The sequence below is a fragment of the Lygodium microphyllum genome, chromosome 21 (genome assembly GCF_053477565.2).
Source record: "Lygodium microphyllum isolate KBCC chromosome 21, Lygodium_microphyllum_v1.1.10, whole genome shotgun sequence".
Classification (NCBI taxonomy): domain Eukaryota; kingdom Viridiplantae; phylum Streptophyta; class Polypodiopsida; order Schizaeales; family Lygodiaceae; genus Lygodium; species Lygodium microphyllum.
Window position 1 is genome coordinate 65,585,456 of NC_141155.1, and position 23,692 is coordinate 65,609,147.

Consider the following 23,692-nt stretch of genomic DNA (forward strand, 5'->3'; position numbering starts at 1 on the left):
GCAATCTCCTCGCCTTTGGTTCCAGCGGTTTTAATGCCTTCATGATTACATCCGGGTATACTCATCTCCTTTCGGAACCTAATATTTACATTCGTCATCATCAGTCGTCATTTCTTATTGTTGCTTTGTATGTTGATGATATTTGTTTGATTGCTTCCCATGAGGGCCTTATTTTTTATGCCAAATTTGAACTTGGTAGTAGTACCTTTGCCATTACTTATCTAGGTCCACTTTCTTATTTCCTTGGTATGCAAATTTCTCGCGATCAGTCGAAAGGTCTGCTACATCTTCATCAGCTTAAATTCATTGATGAAATCTTAGAACAATTTGGAATGGCCACTGTCAAACCCACCGTGACTCCCCTTCTCATTCCCTGCAAACTTAGCCTCTCTGATTGTCCTACTTCACATTATATGCTTCAGTTTCCCTATCGACAGCTGTTAGGCAAACTCCATTATTTAATCATTGGCTCTCGCCTTGATTTGTGCTTTAGCACTAATTTTCTATCACTTTTATGCATAATCCTAGTTTTAAACACTACAAGGCTCTTGTGCGTGTAATTTGCTACTTATCACACACCCACATGCTCGACTTACTTTATGCTCGCTCTTCCAACCAGAGTCCTTTGACCACCATTGTTGGATGGTCTGACTCAGATTGGAGACTCGGATTGGGGTGGGGGGAAGCAGATACTCACCGATTGACTACGCGTTTTACTTATGTGCTTGCAGGAGCAGCCATTACATGGCAATCAAAGAAACAGGTGTTGTAAACTCAATAATTAGTACAATTAATTATGAGGTTAATCATGCGAAACATCATGAAACCTTTCATCGAGTCGCTTCCTCTCTGAAGCTTATGTAACCACCCTTTCGGGTTCATTTTTTAATATACGAGTATACCTATTTCCTCTCTGATCTCTCTCACGTCTCTATGCTATATTAGGAGGAAGGTTTCTACATGGTATCAGACTAGTTCGCTGCGACACCTGCTGCGAACTGAGGCCGAATTCATCTTGCGACGAAAAAGCTGGTCCAGACAGCCACACGCAGAAGGCCAAATAACGACGCCATGTCAACTTCGGCGGCAGCAGCATCAATGGAAACGACCCGTACCTACAAGATAGATAAGCTTTCTGATAAAAAGTATCAAGTTTGGAAATTAAATATAGAAATATTATTGGAGAAATTAAATCTTCTAACCATTGTCCATGGTTCGCGTGCACAGCCTCAAGCAAATAGTCCTGATCTTGCCGCTTGGAAAAAAATGACCTTAGTGCTCGAATGGAGCTCTTGCTTCACTTAAGTGACTGACAAACACAAGCTGTGAGAACAATGACCACAGCGGCTGAAATCTGGAAACACCTAAAAACCATGTATGAACCCACGGACATATCAACCCGTGTGGCTGCATTAAAGCGGTTGATGACTCTCGTCCCAAAGGACGACACTGATATCCCAAAATTTGTTGATACTTGGCAATCGGCCATGGATGATGCCCTCATTACGGTTCTCACCTTTCCAGCCGATCTCCAAGCAATGCTTCTCCTTGCAGCACTACCACCCTCATGGCAGCCATTTGTCACTACACGCGCAAGTGGCCAACTCACGTTATCCACCATTGTACCTCTCATTTTGCAAGAAAATACACTTCGCAATACCCTTAACAACTCCCCTATAGTGGACAATAATTCCACTCTTGCCATGGCTGCCACCACTTCTCGAAGGAAACCTTTTACACAGAAATTTCAACCGCCATCATATAATCGCCAAATAACTTCCGCAAAACGTTTTTCCCCTCAGGACAAAACATCCTCATTTACTCTCACCAAGCCATATTGCAAAAATTGCAATAAAACCGGCCACCTTGCACGAGATTGTTGGCGTAATCAATCTCGTGTGGGTAAAGGCAAAGCCCCGATGTGACATGCACGGGCTTATTATGCGTCTGACTCAGACCATACCCTACCATCTGAAGAATCTGACCTTTCGGATAACATATCTGAGGCTTCCTCCGAGGATTCTCTCCTCGCCTTTGTTGCGACCGACCATTTGTCAGATTCTACCCTGACAAATCTATGGGTGCTTGACACCGGTGCTACCTGTCATCTGACTTCTTGTCGGGACTGGTTGCTTAATTATAAACCTCTGGATGTTCCCTTTGATGTTCGCTTTGGGAACGACACCATTCAGAAGGCCATAGGTGTTGGCACGGCACATATTGAACTTTCGGATGGCAACGTGGTTGCTATCTCTGATGTTTATTATGTGCCTAATATTGCAAAACACCTTCTCTCTGTGAGTAAACTCACATCTGAAACTACTGCCATCTCTTTCTATCATACCCACTCATTAATTCACCACAACTTACCTTCAGGCAGAACATATACTGTCTCATGTCCTAAATTTGGACGCTTGTACCTCCTAGGATGTCATCTGTATATGGCTGAGGTGTACTCTGCTCATGTCTCCAATGAGGGCTATAATTATAGCACCTTGTTGTGGCATTATCGCTTAGCTCATCTCAATTTAAACACCATGCGCTATATGAGTAACCATAAATTAGCTACTCATTACAAATTGCCCAAACATGCACGAATTTCACTTTGTGAAGGATGTGTGTTTGGTAAGTTAGCTAATAAATCTTATCCGCGAAGATCCTCTCATACCTCTAGGCCTCTTCAAATAGTACACACTGATTTATGCATGGTGCCCACTTGCTCCCTATCTAATAATACCTATTTCATTACTTTCATAGATGATTACACCCATTTCTCAATTGTCTCATTCCTAAAAGATAAGACAACTGCATTTGTCCTCTGCACTTTCAAACAATACCATCAAATGGCCCAAAATCAAACCGCATGCACCCTAGTGGCACTCTAGTCGAACAATGGTGGGGAGTACATGTTGAGATATCGAGCTCCAATCATGATATGCCAGGGTGACCGTTGTGCATTTATGTCACCGACTTGTCAGTTTGCAGATATGGTTGGTACACCACCCATGAATAATAGCTAGATGATAGCTATCCTTATCTACTCTAGTTCGTGGCTCAGTTAGTAAGCCACCTTATTTAGTTGAGTTTGGTTTGAGACCCATATATAAGGTTCTTCTATTTCTATGTACTTGGAGTTCTTTTTGGCTTACACAACTAAGAAGAGGAAAACTATTTTCAGCCTCCACCTTTGTGTGTATTCCCCCATTGTGCAAGCAAGAAAGCTACAAGTGAGACTCCTTCCTTCTCTCCCACAATCTTGACATAGTATCAGAACATGCCACACCCGGTTCAAGCTAGTGTATGGGAAAGAGTGCATTTTTCCATTAAAAATAGAGCTTCTAACTGTGTGTTTCGCCCTCAATCATTCATTGGAAGAGGAAGAAGCATTACAAGAATGGTATACTTCCCTGGCACATATTGATGAGATTCGATTGTAGGTTTGACTACATCAAGAAGTAGGGAAGAGGAGAATGAAAGCCTTGCATGATCTTTGGGCTAAGAAGTACAAATTTGCAAAAGGTCAGTTATTATTGTTATATTATGATGCTCGAAGGGAGCTCTTTATAGGAAAATTAGAACCCAAATGGGATGGATCATACAATATTGTACGTTTAGGAAAGAATGGCTCTACGGCCCTTCTAGCAAACTTGCAAGGGGTAGAGTTTAAGAATAAAGTTAACTTTAATAAGCTAAAGCCTTACTATGTGTAAGGGTTAACATTGGGCTTAGTGCCTGTGTAGGTCCTTCAAGCTTCAGCTTTAACATGTAGTAGGTACCAAGACAAGGGCATGGGATGCATCATTCCTTATTTGGAGCATCCGTACCTTGAATAGTGTTACCACCAAGGTCGAGTGTTTTGGTGGAGCAAAGGATATTAGGTTACAAAGTGGCAAGACGGATCCTTCACATGGGAAATTAAGGTCTATTTTCACCATTGTCAATGAATTCTGGCTAGTATTCCTATTGAATTTAGTGAGGAAGGAGAAATTGTGCCTAGTACACACCCTCTCTCTTGGCTTGATTTTGATTATCATAAGTATGAGTGAGATGATTATTATGGTGTGGCCTATCAATGAAGTATGGGTTTATACTCTCTACTTTGACGAAGCTTTTGGAGGACCTGCTAAACATGCAAGCGTTGGTGTGGTCATTAAAGATCCCCGACGTAAGGTTGTTATGAAGATGAGAGTGTATTTAGGACCCTATTTTACTAATAATATGGCAGAATACAAGGTTAAAGGAGACTCGCAATTAGTAATCAATAAGCTAAATGGGACCTATAGTGTGCGGGATCCCATCTTACGAATGTACTGTCGTGCATCCTTGGATATGTTGCATATCTTTGAGATGGTGACTTGTCAGTTAGTTCCTTGACAATGGAATTGCTTTGCGGATTCCTTGGCTAACTATGCTTTTGTGGAAGATGTCTTTTTCAATTGTGATACAGGGGAGCTCTTGCAATTACCTCTTAACATCAATGCCATATTTCGACCACTGCCAATGGTTAGTTTGGGTCATGAGTTAAGTAGCAAGTGAGCATCTTCCTACTCTGTCATGGACGCATAGGATTGTGTATCGTCATATTTGTCAAACCAAGCTATAGAAGTCCTCACCTGGTAGGAGGTCGGTGGACCAGGCTAATAACTTGATGCACTTAATGTAGGGCCTATGAGGCCTCATCCTTGGTCGGTTTTGTGCTTTAGTAGAGTAACATTAGGACCAAGGGATTGTTTTAACATTATGGTGTGTTGAATGGTGGTAAAATGTTTTATTTCATAAGGCCAAGAGGGCCAGTTTTGTCGAGTTTAAATGCATTGTTTCATTAGGCCAAGAAGGCCAATTTTGTTGGGTGTGAAATGTCATATTTCCTTAGGCCAAGAGGGGCATATGTTTATTTGGTGCATGTACGTTTAATGGTTGTTGGTTTTAGTGATTGCATCATACAAGTTGAAGAAGTCACTAGAGGGAGCCTTTGCTATGGAGGAGATTATTGTGGCCACTCTAGGTGGTATCATCCCCTTTCGGAGTTTTTCCCTTAAGCAGATAATGTTATATGTGTACGTGGGGGTTAATTTCTTTTTGTTTGTTGGGGACTAGCAATCAAGGTATGAAGTCTTGGGTTTGGTTAGGTAAATCTAGGGGAGATTTGAGTAGTTGTCTACCTCTTTTTAGGAGTTTATTAGGGCATTAAAGACTTGTGATAGAGGTTAGTCTTTGTGACCCTTCCCGATACGAAGTCTCGGGTTTGGTTGGGTAAATGTAGGGGAGATTTGAGTAGTTGTCTACTTGATGTTAGAACATTGTCAGGGCATTAAAGACTTGTGATAGAGGTTAGTCCTTGTGACCCTGCTTGTCTTGCTTGCTAGGCAGGTGTCCTAGATGTCCCTAGTAGTGTGAGCGTGTTAGAGAAACCTGCCAAAATATTATTTTTTTAAAAAAATCTATCTAAAAATACAAATTACAAAGATGTGTGTAGGGGGGATCTACCGCCAAGGCCCACTGACCCCCTATTGCTTCAAGCATTCCAAGCCGAGCACTAATGGCTACCTCTCACATAGCCGATACACCATCCATCTCTACGGGTGTAGTGAGCCTACCTCCATGCCCGATTGAGTTACCTCCTCTCCTAAGCACTTCGGTAGCTCCACAATCCAAGTGCAAGCCTCAAGAAAGCTCCATCCTCTAGCTCCACGCTCGAAGCTCCATCGTCGTGAGAAAGAGAAGAGAGGAGAATAAGAGAGGAGAAGATGGAGAGCTTCTCCACCACGATCCCTCACCCTCACACACTCACTCCCTCACACTCTCACACTCCCTCTCTCAAGTACAAGCTCAAGTAAGCAAGAAGAAGAAGAAGAAGAAGAAGAAGAAGAAGAAGAAGAGATGAGCTAGTTTTGACCACACACATGAATGAGTTTCTCATTCACTTTTCAACTTTATATACAAAACCCTAAATCCCTTTGGGCGGTTATCCCCTTATCCCCTTTTTTACATGGGCGGCCATGGCCCATGCCCTTTTTCCTATTGTCCTCCTATCTTCCTAGATTCCTTCCTACTGTCCACCTACCTTTACAATTTACACAGGTGAGAGCCCAGGACTCTTAAAATAAATCATGATGTGCCTTGCACTCTTTTAGAAAAGTATTAACTTGTACTTTCTTGTGACTTTTCTACACTTATTGTGTTTCCATATTTTTATTGGCGTGCCTTCGTCTTTTGTTTTAATTTTTCCTTGGCCCAGTCTTTCACTTTAGATTTTTCACCTTGTTCGTCTAAGGGTTAACATTACCCCCTCCTAGATGAGTGTCAATCCCATGGCACTCAACGTCATAGGTAGCATGCATTGGCATGCATCAAAGACATGGGTGGAAGGGACATTTGTAGTGTGCGGTGGAGGAATATTGGTGGTGGTGTGGATGAAGGTCGTTGGGGGCACCTTATTGGCCTAATTGGCTAGTGATAGGGTTGTTGAAGTTGGTGATAGGGTTGGTTTTTGTTGGGAGTTTCACTCATGGTTGGCACCGGTATTGATGTTCTAGGGATTCTGCAGAGGTGATAAGCTTGCATGATGATAAAGGATAAGAACGTTGAGTGTTGATGAAGAGCTGATGGTACTTTCATTTGAGTCTTCAATACCTACAATTGAAAACCTCTCATATGTGGTCTCTCCCTCGGGGTAGTGCTAGTCTTTATATCATGCACAAGATGTAGTTTGATTAGTTTGGGACAGGTTAACTCTAGGCAAGTTGAGAGTAATGCCCTATACTTGAGGACCCAAACTTTGTATAGATTGTGGTGCATATATTATGTGAGTGCACATGCATACTTAGATATTACGTAGTTAGAAGACTATTGGTCCTCGTAGTAATGTGTGGATGAAGAAAGGGTTCAATGATATGGAAAAAATTGTTGATGTTGAGGAGAAGTATACACAAAGACTTCTTGAGACATCATTTGTGATTTTGACAACACGATGTAGCATAATTGAGCTCATTGACACTTGAGATTTTGGTAGCTAGTGGCTATGTGTATTGTTTGAGAGTATGGTGTACTTTCCATGGTCTTTCGTGCCTTGCTCACCACTATTGATTGCAATGATACTGAGATGGAATGCAAAAAAGAATCGTGCAAATGGGTCAGGGTGACAGGTCTAAACCATAGGCAAGACGAGCTATGTCTTGCCTTTGATGTGCCTTGAATAATTGTGGGGGATGTGTAAAGGGCTAGGGGACTAGGGATGGAGCCAGTCAACTAAGGTCACTGGACATACCCAATTTGAGGACCCCTGTGTGCTGTGTTGTGATCGTGAGTGCTTCTCTCTCTCTCTCTCTCTGTCTCTCTCTCTCTTTGTCTCTCTCTCTCTCCTTTTATTTTCTTTTTGTTTTCTCCCTTAAAAAAAAAACAATAGTTGTTGAGATGGAGAGATACACTTGAGATTTTGCAAACCTCTTTGTAACATGTGAGGCATCGGTACAATTGAGATAGCAACTGCAGTTAGCCAGATGTAGAGTTTCGCCAACAAAGAGAAAGTAGCCAATGACTATGCTTTAGGCCATGCTCAAATAATGCAATGTGTGCTTTATCTACAGGGGTGATTTTCTCTTTCAACAACGGGGCTTCCGTCATGGCTCTTTGTTCTTGGTATTTCTGTTACTTTTTTTGTAATGGATCTTTGTGGGGTTGGTGGTTTTGTGGTGTCTTGGACATTGAACACTTTTGTACAAAGACTTGTGTCATCCTGCATCCACTTGACAACTCATAAGAGTACATGCAATTCATATGCTTCAATCATAATGAGCAGGTGTAGCTTAAAAAGACATCAATTATTTGAATCCCATAGTGTTGACTTCGATACATATCACTTGCGCTTGATTATCATTGCTTGTGTGTGTGTTGGATTTGCTTTTTTTGGTATTATCTATACACAGCCATAAAAATAATTGTTTGCTTATATACACATTTATAAATCCATGTCACTTCATGAGGATAAAAACCAATTGTAGAACTTAGAATGTCACTTCATGAGGATAAAAACCAATTGTACAACTTAGAATTGTACTGGAGTGTGGCACATGCATCTAGTACTCGTGGTAGCCTACTTAATAACAACAGATATTTTGCAACATCGAGTAGCATGGTACCTTGTCTTAGTTTACTGGCCACATGTAGCTCCTCATTAGTAAGAATTTTATCAACTAGTGAGTTCTCTTGGCTAGTTCTGGCTAAGTCCATATCCCAAATGGCAATTAGTACTCGAAAGAAAGTTGGTGCCACATAGGTTGGGTCTCTTTGAGACCACCATTTGGTCAATCGCTCCTCTGACATTGTCATAATTTGGGCTCCAAGTTTAGCCATTGTAGTGAAATTTTCAAACCAACGTTTTTTCAAATTGACTTTGATCCTTTGATTGCCGATTTAGTTGCTCTACCTCTAAGAGACTTGGTTGACAAAGTGCATCGTTGAATGTCACAGTTAAGCGTAGTTCGTTGGCCTCCTCGTCAGAGATAAGTTGCATGCGTTCATGTAGGGGCTTGTCATAGTGCTTGTTAAGATATTCTTGCTCCTCCCAGGATAGCGGATATGGCAAGTATTCCTCAAGTTTCTCCCTAGGGAATGTTCCCATGTTTGCAAGGACGTAGACACGTGCGAATAATTTGAGTTTAGCATCCAACTCAGTCAAGCACTCTGTGACACTTCTATCTTCAATGAGAGCTTGCTCGGTTGCTATCTCATTTAAGGTTTTGGGAGCTTCCCTAGGCTTTAGCATAGCTGAGGGACTCATGCCTAGATAAGCAAGATTGGTCAATGCTAGGATTGCTTATGTCCTCGGGCTTTTCATGTTTCTCTTGAGGCTTTGCTGCTATTGTGTCATGGTTCTCCTCGAATGTGACTGGTACAACTTTGTCAACCTGTTGTGACACTATTGTATCCACTCTTGATTGATCAATGCAAGTTATGTTGTTGGATTGAGTGTTACAAGCAACCATTGATGGTAATGGTTGCTTTGAATTATCAGAACACATGGATGTGTCTAAGGTTTCACCCTTGTTAGGAGAGATGGCAACGGGCTCATTCGTGGGTGGACTTGATGCTTTATTTCTTACCTCTTCAACACCCTTAGTCTTAATCTTCTTGGCATCTACCGCCACTTGCAACTGCCATTGTTTTCATTGTTTTCTCCTCTTTTTCTTGGGAAATTGAGGTGTATCCTTTAAAGATTCAAGACCCTGAACTAGGTCAGATGTTGATGCGCTTGGCCTTAGCCTTCTCTTCTTCTGGCATGTCCTTATGGGACATAGCTGCATCTTGTTGAATAGACTCATGAGGTTGTGAGGGTACAACTGCCTCTTTTCTTGCAAAGTCTAGCTCTTTAGCTAATTCTCCTGCATTTAGCCCCTCATCCAATTGCATTGGTAGTTGCTCTTGGTCGGGGGGCATTTGCTCTAGAATCTTGCCCTTACCCATTGGAATATGCCTCCATTACTTCTTATTAGAGCGGGTATTGTCTTTAGAGCTGTTTTTCTCTTGCTCTAAGGATTCAGGTGACTCTAGTGTAGAGCCAAGAGATGGTTTAGGGTTCCTACTATATAGGCTTGGACGAAACCAGCTGAAGAAGTCGGGGTTGTATTGACGGGAAGCATAGAGATCTAGGATTGGAGGGTCTTGAGTGAGACAAAAGACATATGCACTAACATCAAGAACCATGCTCCCTACTCCTAGCTTGCTAGCCACATGTAGATCTTCTTCTAGAAGCAGCCTATCATACAAGGGATGTTTTTGGATAGTGGCAAAAAGCTGGAACTGATGGACCATTTCCAACACTCTTAATGAGATCGGGGCAATGTATGTGGGATCGTGTATTGATGTCCAAAGGGCTTTCCTTTGCTCAGTGAGTGTCATCAGTCAATGGCAAATTTTCGCTACCGCAACTCTAATTGGAGCACCATTTCTGCACAAAGTTGCCTTTTCGTTTCCCTTTCTGTTTGATTGCTTTGAGCTTTTCCTTGTTTGTCTCACATTGAGCAGTATAGAGTGAGGATATCAAGCACAATTCTCTAGTTGTGGCCTTTGGGATATCCTTTATAACTTCTTCAGCAATAGCTACATAGTGGGAGCAAGCATGTTGTTGCTCATTCCCAGTCAGGGGTTTGACCATGAGCTTTGTGTGCTCTAGTGTCGGTCTTCCGATGTCCACATGGACGTATGCACGTGTAATGGTTGTCAACTTGTGATTAAGCTTCATTAGGCACTTCATCTCTCATTCATTGGTCAGATGTGCCATCTCCTTAGCCAAATCTTCGAGAGATTTCTCCTTAGGCCTTAGTCTTTAAGTGCTTTGGAAGTGATGGAGGTGTCAAGGATGCTAGTTGCGATACCTCTTCTACAGGTGAAATGCTAAGGACACGTTCCACTAGGGGCATCATCATGGCCAAAGATTGTGATTGCTATGATTCCTGATTGGAAGTAGCAGTGGCTAGTTCAATGGACTGGTCAGTGTTGATAGACTGCGGTGTCAGGTCCTTAGGCAGATTGGAAGTGGTCATGTCTTTTGTTTCCCTTTGCACATTCACTTGTGTGAATCAAGCCTCATTTGAGCTAGTCACGGTGGATTGCACATGCATATCCTTAGGCTAAGAGCTAAGGGTGGTGTTATGTCCCGCATCTTGAACATTTGGAAGCTCACACGGAGATGGAGATTGGGACTGAGTAGCTGCACTTGATGACTTATTTTGTGCTTCCTGTGTCCATTTATAACAAGAATGTGTAGGATATTTGGGACTTCTAGGTGGACTTGGGACTGGCTGGATTTGCTCGTGGCTGTTAGACAATTTTGTTATTTACTTTGTTGAGCCATTAGCCTTATCATAAGCAGCATTATGCCTATGGTTCTCATCATCCTCTTGGAAAGTTAAAGACTCCTTAGGTACCAATGGTCTTTGTGCATGCTCGATGGTTACATTTGGTATCCGCTTGTTAAGCACGTTAGGCTGACAATCTACCTTTTGAACAGTCATGTTTGGTCTCTTGATTTCAATCGTAAGGGACTCAATCACTCCAATGTTGTGGACTTGAGGCTTGGATGTTCGTTTAGATTTCCTCCTAGGCTTCTTCAATTTTGATACGATTTGGCCTTTAGCTGATAGAGGTGGTTTAGCAGGTGGTTTTGGCATCCAAATCCATTGGTTATGTGTGTAATACCCTTGAGCACGTAGCAATGCTTTGAATATCCATCACGGCGTTGTGCTGGCTCTCCATCTATACCTTCGTCTATAAGGCTTGGGCACTTTTTGTGGTATCCTACGATATTTGTAAGTCCAAAGCCTGTCCTTGGAATTTTCTCTTGACCTTCTTGTTTCAAGAATGGCCTCACTCACTGGTTCTCTCTGTTCAACATGCGCTTGTATCAACTCTTTCAAAAAGTCCTTGCTCTCATTACTAGGCTTGCCCGGTATGTCAGAATGTTCCTTTCCTTTTCCTCGAGGCTTGATGAGGTCACCCTTACTAAAGGTTGTGATTATCCTCACACCCGGCAGTGTCAAGTGTATCCTCTATACTACATAATCAATCTCACACTTCGTTTCCCTTTTGAAGGGTCTTCCTAGGAGGGTTTCCTTTCCACAATTAGCACTATTTGAAGAAACATGGAATAGGATATGCAAGCTTTCCGTTCCAATAGTTACAAGGATTTTACACTTCCCTATAAGTGCTTGTGAGTGTCCCCCATAAGGACCAAGAGTTGCATTAGTCAGTGTGAGCTCTGGTTGGCCTAGAAGGGTACATGCTTCATAGGTCAAGATATTAAAATGTGGTTCTTCATCGATGAGAGCATCGACACTATGCTCTCTTTTTGTGGTGAGTTTGACCCTAAGATAAGCAGGTGGTACAATGTCTTTATCTTTCAGGTCTTGGCTTATTTAAGCCTTCTGATACATGCCTTTGAGCCCTTGACTGCACAACCAGATGTGGATTCTCCACTGATGTCTTGGGTCATCAGTGCAGTGCCATTCAAGGTGCATCTATCATCGGGACTGTCATGTCTAGTCATCCTCGCAATTATAGCTTGATGTTGTTGCATTTCGCCTTGACAAGATGCAGTTTGAATGCAACACATATGTGTTTTTGCAGTGTGGCCTTATTGCCCTTGTTGGCTAGATTCGCCCATTGAGGTTCTAGGGTCTCTATTTGTCTTTGTTTGGGTATGGGCTTCTAGTTGATGTTTTGCAAGTGAGAATTTATGCTTGTGCACAGCCATTACTATATTAGGATCTAATTTGGAGGACTTGTCACGACCAGAGTTTTCTCTCCAACCTACTTGGGGGAGGTGCGGAGGGGGCCTCTATAGGGGTCTGAGGGGGGAAATCCCCCTTGGCGGCTGGTAGGGTTGGTATGCTAAATACCATGTGCAATTCGAAGGATCATTCGTAGCCAAGTTTTGAACTACTTGCTCTAGATTTCAGCTTGATGATAGATCTATGAATGTGCTTTCGGCTCTATATTGCCTCTTGGTCAGTTTCGAGGTTTGATGAGGTCACCCTTACTAAAGGTTGTGATTATCCTCACACCCGGCAGTGTCAAGTGTATCATCTATACTACATAATCAATCTCACACTTCATTGCCCTTTTGAAGGGTCTTCCTAGGAGGGTTTCCTTTCCACAATTAGCACTATTTAAAGGAACATGGAATAGGATATGCAAGCTTTCCGTTCCAATAGTTACAAGGATTTTACACTTCCCTATAGGTGCTTGTGAGTGTCCCCCATAAGGACTAAGAGTTGCATTAGTCGGTGTGAGCTCTGGTTGGTCTAGAAGGGTACATGCTTCATAGGTCAAGATATTAAAATGTGGTTCTTCATCGATGAGAGCATTGACACTATGCTCTCTTTTTGTGGTGAGTTTGACCCTAAGATAAGCAGGTGGTACAATGTCTTTATCTTTCAGGTCTTGGCTTACTTAAGCCTTCTGATACATGCCTTTGAGCCCTTGACTGCACAACCAGATGTGGATTCTCCACTGATGTCTTGGGTCATCAGTGCAGTGCCATTCAAGGTGCATCTATCATCAGGATTGTCATGTCTAGTCATCCTCACAATTATAGCTTGATGTTGTTGCATTCCGCCTTGACAAGATGCAATTTGAATGCAACACATATGCGTTTTTGCAGTGTGGCCTTATTGCCCTTGTTGGCTAGATTCTCCCATTGAGGTTCTAGGGTCTCTATCTGTCTTTGTTTGGGTACGGGCTTTTGGCTGATGTTTTGCAAGTGAGAATTTATGCTTGTGCACAGCCATTACTATATTAGGATCTAATTTGGAGGACTTGTCACGACCAGAGTTTTCTCTCTAACGTACTTGGGGGAGGTGCGGAGGAGGCCTCTACAGGGGTCTGAGGGGGGAAATCCCCCCGGCGGCTAGTAGGGTTGGTATGCTAAATACCATGTGCAATTTGAAGGATCATTCGTAGCCAAGTTTTGAACTACTTGCTCTAGATTTCAGCTCGGTGATAGATCTATGAATGTGCTTTTGGCTCTATATTGCCTCTTGGTCAGTTTCAGGGGTTAGATGTGTCAAATTTGTATTCTGTTTATTGTCTGATTTTGATAGTTTTTTGTATGATTTGCAGAGGTCTAATTATCAGGAGTTCGATTATTAATCAGACATCCAATTATTCTGGGTTGGTTTGATTGGCCGATCTGACGGTTTGAGTTCGAGTGGTCTGGTCCGATTATGGGTTGATCCAAATTTTGTGTGTCCGATTCTAAGAATCAGACATTCAATTTGATATGTGCCCGATTTTGGAGTGTACGATTTTAGATGGTCTGATTTTTGTGTACCTAATTTTGGGAGTCAGACGTCCGATTATGGAGTATCCGATTTGAAGCGTTTGATTTTTGTGTGTCCAATTCTGGGATATCTGATTTTCAAAATCAGACACGGTATGTCCAATCGGATAGGATGGGTTTGTCCAATTCCAAAAATCAGACCATCCGATTCTAGGAATCGGTCCATCCACATCCGATTCTAGGAATCAACCCGTCCGTGTCCGATTCTAGAAATTGGACTTTGGTAATAGTGTCTGATTCTTGTAGATGAGTTCCGAGGATACCGAAATAAACTCGATTCTAATGATTTCGGTTATGAGGAGTCACACAAACTTCTAGAATGTAAGAATAGACCCTAATGAAGGATTGTATATACTTGAAATAGCAAATAAACTCCACAATACAAATCGGCAAGCAAATCAAACCCTCTTATCCTGTTATGACAACAAAAACTCCAATGCTTATTTTTCTTAATTTTTCTTTGTTTTTTCCTATCCTAATGCATTCAAATCACAAAGCAAATACCTACACTACTCCAACTTACCTTTCCAAATCCAAAAAACCAAAAAATTACTTGGTAAGGAGATCGAATACCTCTTCAAACTCCCTCACTTCCTACCTATCTACCTCAAGCATCGGTTTGGGGATGAAACCCCTACTTCGATGCTCGATTTGAAGCATGAAAGCGCTCAAGGCTTGAATCCGTTGGTCTCAAAACAGAACCAAAATGTAGGGGCGATCTACCGCTAAGACCCATGGACTGCTTATTGCTTCAAGCATTCCAAGCTGAGCACTAATGGCTACCTCTCACATAGCTGACGTACCATCCATCTCCACAGGTGTCGTGAGATTACCTCCATGCCCACTCCATGATCCAAGTGCAAGCTCCATCCTCAAGCTCCACACTCCAAGATCCATTTCCATGAGCAAGCCAAGAGAAGAGAAGAGAAGAGAAGAAGAGAGGAGAAGATGGAGAGCTTCTTCACCATGGTCCTTCACCCTCACACACTCACTCATTTACACTCTCACACTCCCTCTCTCAAGCACAAGCTCAAGCAAGAAAGAAGAAGAAGAAGAAGAAGAAGAAGAAGAAGAGGAGAGCTTCTCATTCACTTTTCAACTTTATATACAAAATCGTAAATCCCTTTTGGGCGGTCATACCCTTATCCCCTTTTTTACATGGGCAGCCATGGCCTAGATCATTTTTCCCATTATCCTTCTATCTTCCTGGCTTCCTTTCTACTACCCACCTACCTTTATAATTTTCACGGGGCGCTCTTAAAATAAATCATGGTGTGACTTGCACTCTTTTACAAAAGTATTGACTTGGATTTTTTTTGTGTGCATTTCTCCTTGATTTAGGACTTTTCTGCACTTCTTGCATTTTCATATTTTTATTGGCACGCATTTCTCTTCCGTTTCACTTTTGCCTTGGTTCAATCTTTCGCTTTAGATTTTTCACCTTATTCATATGAGGGTTAACATTATCCCCTCTTAGATGAGTGCCAGTCCCATGGCACCCATCGTCGTAGGTAGAAGGCATTGACATGCACCAAAGATGTGGGTGCAAGGGACATCAGTGGTTTGCGGTGGAGTTTTGGTGGTGGTGTGGATGAAGGTCGTTGGAGGCACCTTGTTGGCCTAATTGGCTAGTGATAGGGTTGTTGAAGTTGGTGATAGGGTTGGTTTTTGTTGGAAGTTGCACTCGTGGATAGCACCATTGTTGATGTTCTAGGGATTCTGCAGGCGATGACCTTACAGGATGATAAAGGATTAAGTGTCACCTTGTGAGAGCTTGGTAGGTTTTTGGGTACTGAGTCAAGACTTGAGACCAATGCCTTGTTCTCCTTGGGTCACTCTATGCTTAGCTCCCTCATTTTTACACTCCTGAGTATGGAAACCTTGAAAGGAAAATGTGATATAAGAAGAACTATGATGACCAGGCTATAGGAGTCCTCGCCTGATAGGAGGTCCTGGTTCAGTTGTCCTAAGCTAGGTAGGTAGTTCAAACTACCACTAGGATGACCTTTGTGATATGCTTTTTAGCCAGTCCGTGATAGAGCAATTGGTTAGAGACTCGCTTTGGATTTATGTCAGATTATGCTGGGACTATCCCTTGTGGATTTTCATGCCTTGATTCTATTAGGAGGTAGGGTGAGAGTTGTGGAGTGTTTTATTGTATATTTGTCATTTCAGCTTGATACTCTTTATAGTTATGTTTGTGCAGATCTATTCGTGGGATTTGACGGACTGAGTTGCCCTATCGCGTTTTTGAAGGGTTTTTGAAAGTAAAGTCGCAACCACAGAGGTTCTTGAGAAATTCCAAGACAGAAGATCAATCGAAGCAAATAATCAAGACAAATATGATGCCAATCGTATTACTGCCAAGTTATCTCTGAGCATAGAGAAACATCATAACAAACCACATGTGATCTATGCAATTGACCCATGCCATGTATACAAGCTCTTATTAGAGTCCAAGCTTATGAGAAGCAAGATTTCAAATGCACACAATTGACAACAGTTTCTGCTTGCTTTGCATCATCTATATGTGATTGCAACAGTTGACAAATCTGTTCCACCCTCTCATGAGCAGTATGAAAACTGAGAATAGCTCTTCAAATCATGACAATTTGACTCTTGAAAATGACGACTTTGTAAGCATAATCAAGCTTCTGATTATAACTGTTATAGCTGGCCATGCTGCAGAAATGGTTGAAGATGGTGAAGGGAACTAATGGGATTTTCACATCTAGTTTAAAGAGATGTATCAAGGAACCATGGTAAAGTCCTGTTTCCATAAACTACTTGCAAGCATGTGACAAAACTTCTTAACATGTGGTCTTCTGGATAGTATACTGCAATTACAGTAGGGCTTAGAGCCTTCAAATAGTAGCCATTGTTGTGTTTCCCTCAATACACCAATTGATTGTTGCACTTCATTTGATGGTTTGTAGATGTCACTCACTATTGTATCACTGCGAAATTTGATGCCTTGTGAGACAAGACTTGCACAGACTGCTGCTAATTGAGCAAGACTGAGATCAAACAATGTTTGAAAAAGCTAGAGCTAACCATAACTCATTAACTCTCCGGAAAGCATCAGCAATTTCACCAAGAGGAAGCATTTCATGAGTTCCATGCATGATAGCACCCACCTCCTCCAGAACATCGACAACCTGCACAAAGCCTAAACTCCAATCGATGTTCACATCTGTTCATCTGATAGTGGCTTTGGCAGACAGCGACATTTATGTGTATTTCTTTTCCTTTTCAGAAAGCACTCTAATTTTTGTAAGTTGTCTAAAGAAATTCTGGCCAGCCTGACGGTTGCATTTGGCTTATCCGCATTAATATTTGGGACCTTTTCTTTTACAAATGTGTTACCTTTGCATGGCGTAATTTATCCAAGGCCAAAGCCTGCAAAAACTCCTTGCTTGCTTTTGTGACTTTCATATGTTTCTTTAACTTTAGAATGATCTTCCGTTTCTCAAAAAGAGCATGCTCCATCTCCTCTACTTCAGGCAGCTGAACAAGCAGGTCAATTGATCGCCTCAGCAATCGAGCAAGGTCACCTTCATCCATACTGCACTCTTCAATGAGCTCTTTCGCGGACACCCCAGAAGCCCATGCCTCCACCAAGCCAGCTAGTTGGTCATCTAGTTCACAAGGGATCAAGACTTGATGCTTATTTTGAATCGCCAGTAGCCTTCTGGTCTCCTTGCATCACAGCAATGTTTGTGTTGTCACTCCTCCTCATCGTGCAATTCCTTCGAATCTTGTTGAAGATGGTATTTTTAATGGTTGCGCCATCTCCCTGGAATCCACAGTCAGAGACCGTGCTTCTAAACTCATGAATTCTAATTCTCGATGAACAAGCATATGGGTGAGGCTAATAGGTAGTAGTCTTCTTCAGCTGTCGGTCTTCTTCTCCGCCATCTCTCCCCAGAGCATTGTGTTTCCTCCTCGATCAGGATTACCTTCCCCTGTTCTTCCTATCCTGAATTCCCCCTATGAAGTTGCAGAGATTCCCCTCCGATTAATCATCTTCAATTTCCCCCTTTTTGTCTCCGTAGCTCATCTCTGATTGACGAAAATCCTTCCTTTTTCCTTCCGTCCAGCTCCCCTGTTCTTCTCTGTGATTTCCTTCTGCTTTTTCTTTCCCCTGGTAGATTATAATTATCTCGCGCTTATTCTCTGCATCTCTTGATATGTCGTTTGCTTTTGCTAATTTGAACACACTATGCAATCTTTTTCAGACTATGTCATTCCCCTCTTTTATCTCTCTCACTTTCTCTGCTTTTGTCCTCTTTTCCGACCCTTTCTTAAAGCATCGGCATGCAATCCCTCACCAATTCCTAAAGCCATAATTTGGTTTGATTGTTTCCCATAAATAGGGCTTCATCTGACTCCACAAGGAGGCCACATGCTTGAAGAGTAGGAACAATCATTAACTCCAGCTGAACTGGCCAAACCCCTTCCTCTTGCATTTGCCTGTACAATTTTAAAGCATTGTTATATTTACCCTGCTCAACATGTGCTGAGAGCAATGCTGTCCATGACACCTCATCACGACCAGTCCACTCTACAAACACATGTTCTGCTTTCTGGTAGGCTTCCACAGCATTTCCCATACGTGCTCACAATGCTATGACAAACAAAAGTATTGGTAGTGTAACCTTTCCTCATAGCATCTACATGTAAAGCTTTCCCCACTGTTAAGGGCATCGCTTCAGTTCGAACTCTCTTGTCAATTGGAAGAGCACTGCAAGCCTGAAATGCAATCACAAATGTCTGTGGATTTGGCATGACCCCTTCTACATGCATTTGTTGGTAGAGTTGCAGAACCTTCTCTCCCTGACCTTGTTCTACATATGCTGAAAACATTGCATTCCACAAGATTATGCTACAAAGTCGATGCTTGTCAAACACTTTTTGTGCTTCTGCAAATAAACCACACATGGCATACATACCAACCAATGCACTGTCAACAATAGTATCCTTTTCTAGCCCCTCTTTACTATATTACCACGCAGAATAAAGATGCAAACATAACAACTAAGTATGTACAAAGTATCAAATCCCACACATACAACTTTTGGGTGGATTTCACACCTCGGATGCGCAGCAATACGACATCGTGGTTGCCAATGAGAGCGGAAATTAAATCCCATTAAAGTGCTAAAAAGAAGTGGAGAAATGCAAATTTAAGGTGGGAATTGAACCTCATTGGAAGTAGCAGAGATGGATTCGGCAATTTTTCGGAGCTGCAGAAGACAGGATTTCAAAGCAGTTTCAAAGAGCACTTGCTAAGTTTTCATAATATTTCTAGATACTAGATCAAGCTACAGCAAGTCATTGGAAGTTTGGGACCTCAAGACGAACTAGCAAAAAATTTTGACACTTGAAACAGAGGGCGGGACGGGCAAGATTTGAAAGGTGATCAATGCCAAAAGGAAAAGGGCCAAAGTTAAGAAAACTTTAGGCATGGGCATTGTGGGGGGGGCCTTAGGTCTTCTAGAAATAATTTGATTTGTTGGGGGGGTGGGGGGGGGGGGGGGGGGGGGAGGGGGGGGGAGGGGTTTCAAAAGACGCCATGACGCCAAGCTGCCGCCCCCCCAAATTCATGTCAATTTCCTCCAAGAGGCCATCTCAAGCCAGAGAAGAACCCCCCGAATCGATCACACCAATGGATTTCTCTAATTTCTCACCTACAATCACCAGTCTTCACTCACGCAATGGCTTCCTAACAGAAGAGCATAGAATTTAGTATTTCTCACTCCTCCTCACTCCTCTAAAGGATTGATCATATGCAGAAAACCAAGAAAGAAGAGGGATGAAGGATACTTGTCTAGCGTGGACCGAACTGCTCCAAGATCAAAAGGAGGATGAGAGACAATTGCAACACAGTCCAAAAATTGATGATGGGTTTGCTAGCTCATTGAAACCATTTCATAAAAACACGCAACACGCAATAAGCGGTATGCTCAATTTTTACAAAGGAAATTTCATTATTTTGATGTTTGATGGCTTTAATGATGTGCGCATGGAAAGAAAATTTGTATGAATCATGTTTGAAGATATTTGAGGACTATACATGATAAAATGTAGAATCCGTAGTCGTACATAATCATAATTAATAAGTTAAAATCCAAAATGCGTCTTAATAAAGAAAAAATGAGAGTTTCTTCCGTTTCGGGTTGGGGAATGAAGTCCATATGGGATAAAATACTGATAAAAACTAGTGTTTAATTAATATGATAAGTCAAGATACTTAAATAATAAAATAACACATTTTTATGAATAAATACATGAGAAAAATATAGGAAAAATAAGGAAAATCTTAATTTTTGTGCCTAAAAATTTAGAAAAAATACATTTTACGTTCATGAGCATATAACAAGGTTGGAGCATGAGGATCAAGCCTTAGTCAAGCCTTGTTTCTATGATAGAGTATGGTTTTTATAGATTTTTACATGAAAAACTACATAAAAAAGAACATTGCATCTACCCAACAAATGTAAAACCTAAACGGTAGGAGGGAAGAGGGATTATGAAAGTGGGTGGTTGCTAAAAATGTTGTACATTTTGATTTATTTGATTATTCATAGCATGTAGGCTAATCACTATTTAAATTTAAGAGAGACTAGTAGCTGAGGAAACTCGGTGCTAGTCCCTAACAATGCCATAATTACGAGTAGCTTGGAAATCATTAAAGGATTTTTGTTGCACCTCATGTGGCTATTTTTTTTTATCATAAAATGTTTGAGCATGAGGTGTGTCATCCACAATTGCATTATGCATATCACATGGTAACTCCTGGATGCATAGCAATTGATTGCGAAACACATGACATATGCTGAGTTGTGAGGAAACCCAAGCTATAGGCTAGACGCTTGAATATTTGTAAACTTGTCAAAAAGTGAGGAAATTTATATCTTGGATGTTTGAAATATATAAGAGCGGAGTGTATTTGTATGTGCTTTTTGTTAGAGAAACACATCTTGAGGCCAATCCCCGAGCTGTAAGAGAGTTGTAGTGGGGTCATGGCATTTAGCCATAGGGGTGCCTCCTTTATGTTTGTATCACATTGGTGTACTAAACCAAGATGTGTGGGATATTCCTCTTAGGAGTAAGGAAGGGCAATTGTTACTATGTTCCACTATATCTACAGTAGCAAGTAGGGCAGCGTGTCCTTAGGATGCTCTTGGCCGTGAGGCCGTGTGGGGTTGTCTTGTGAGTGTTAGAGATACTTGGCTAGTGCCTATAGCCTCGGGGGGTTCACTATATATATATCCTCAATATAACGTGCGTTCATGGCCTATTTATAAATATCCTAATCTATAAATTTTTCTTGAATAAAACATAACCCTTTTCTATTCAATCTGTAAGTAACTCCTTTATATGACACCCTTCTGAATGTAAAAAATATATAAAACTAGTATTTTAAAAACCCCTTATTTTGAACTCACGTTATATATACATATATTCATGATTGAGTGACCCCCCTGAGCGCCTATAGCCAGTGTCACACCCATTTTAGGTCTTGGAAATTGTGTAACTCATGTAAGGTTTTTTATTAACTTTTTTATTTGTTAACTATACAATATATTTTATATAACTGTGCTCCATATTTTATTAAGCAATATGGATCTCTATCTATATGTTGAAACCAAGGTATGAAAAGATCACATTATCAAGCAAGAAAAGAATACTTTAGACACACAAGACATGGAGGTGGAAGGTACAAAGAAAAGAATTTACTAGAGGTCTTCCAATGGTTCTACATAAAAATTTGGCATAAACTCAAGCTCAAAGACACAACCACATCATGTAATACATCATCATTAGCAAGGACTATACAAATTATCACTCAAAGAAAAAAAGGGGGATATTTAAACTCTTGTGCATTTTTAGAATGGTTACAAACTACAAAAAGAGACGGAAAAATATGGGTTTCAAGCAACTCACTAGGGTCTCTAGAGGGATGTTTTGTTTCATCCCACTCAATAAGACCTCTACATTTCAAGAACTCTTGTTTCATATAGCTTGAAGGGAGCTTCAAATTCCTAGCATCTCTTACATGGAAGAGCATATAAGAGCCAAGAACTCCAAAGTATCCTGCCCTAGATCCACTATATCCAAGCATGCAGCCAAAAACTCTTATAGCTTCTTTTTTCTCCACCAAAATTATCTTACATGATCCTCTATTGAAAACTCAGGATCTAATCACCTTGGAGATAGCTTTCAAAGCCATCAAAGCCATCATTGGCAAGCTTGTAGAGTTGACAACTTGCCATGTAAATTGAAATTGTTTGATTATTTAAGCTTTCAATATAATGAATAATACCTTAACTTTTTCCAAGCTTTAATGGCATTGATTATTTAAGCTTTCAATATAATGACTAATGCCTTGACTTTTTCCAAGCTTTAATGGCCTTGAGCCCTTGGCTCTTCCAAGAAAGTTGTCTGGATCTTCAATTTCTATCTACACAATAAACCATGATAGTGTAAGATATCACTAGATAAATATCATATAATATTTGTCTATAATGCAAAACAAACTCTAATATAAACCTCAATGGATATCTTAAAATTATCTTCCATACCTTAAGGTTTTCATCTTCTTCAAGATGACTATCATCATAAAGATTTATTGAACTTTTTGGCTTCTCCTTTGATGGGGACTTTAGTTTGTATTCATACCCCATGCCATTAATACCAAGTCTCTGTTGAACTTGTGAGAATTCCTCTTCTGTATAGATAGCCCCTCCTGTTCATACTCCTAGAAAAGATGTCACTTCTCCTAAGAAAAGTCCTTGAAAAAAGAAGTAGCTTTGCCTCATTGCTTGGTTGTAAGTCCTTATGTGTATAAGTCATGGAGATGGCTCACAAAGATTTGCCACAAAATTTGTAAATGTATTTTATATTGATAGTAAAAATATCTTTTCTTCAACATCTTTGCATTGTATATTCTTATCTCTCTTCGTTGTTGATATCTACAAAAAATATGTTACAAATGTTTGTTAATCAAGAGGTGGAATCATATATGCACTTAAGTGGATATCATATCATGTAAAAACTTACTCTTTTTTATTAAGTTGGAATACAAATGAGCATGGTAGTTCAATATCTTCATTTTGTAAATCTATCCTTACTTGATGTAGCATACATGATGATCTAACCTTTAGAATTGCGATAATGTCCTCATTGAACCAAACATCAAGATCCACTATAGGATCTTTGCTAAAATTATCAAGATTTTGGTCTAAAGAAACCAGACTACCACCAACATAATGTCATCCACAATAATAAAAGCTAAGGATAAAATTTTGAGTAGCAATCATATATTTACAAGCTATAGAGCCTTGACCTATCTTACATATAATTTTTTTTCTATCCTAGTGTCACATCCTTCATCAACAAGTTGTATGACATGATCATATATTAGTCTCTTAATTGAAAGCATGGCCTTTGATCTTCTTATCTCAATATTAGAAAAGAAATTATCAAATATATTAATACACACAAACGAAGTAACTTTGCTTAGCCACTATAACATATAAACCCAATAGCGATGTTTAAAGCGACGAAATTATTCATGGAAAAAATTACCCCCGTCATCACTATTCGTGTCGCTATTAGCGACACGATCGTTTCGTCACTATTAGCATCGCTATTAACGTTACTATAAGCATCACTATTAGCGTCGCTAATTGAGGTAGTCTTCCATGAAGACAAGATGCCTAGGCAGCCTGAGAGAGTCATGGAGATACACATGGTTATATTTCAAGAGGTAGCTTGACTTGAACTTGTACCAAATGGATGTCAAGATGGATTTCTTACATGGGAGCTTGCATGATGAGATTTACATGG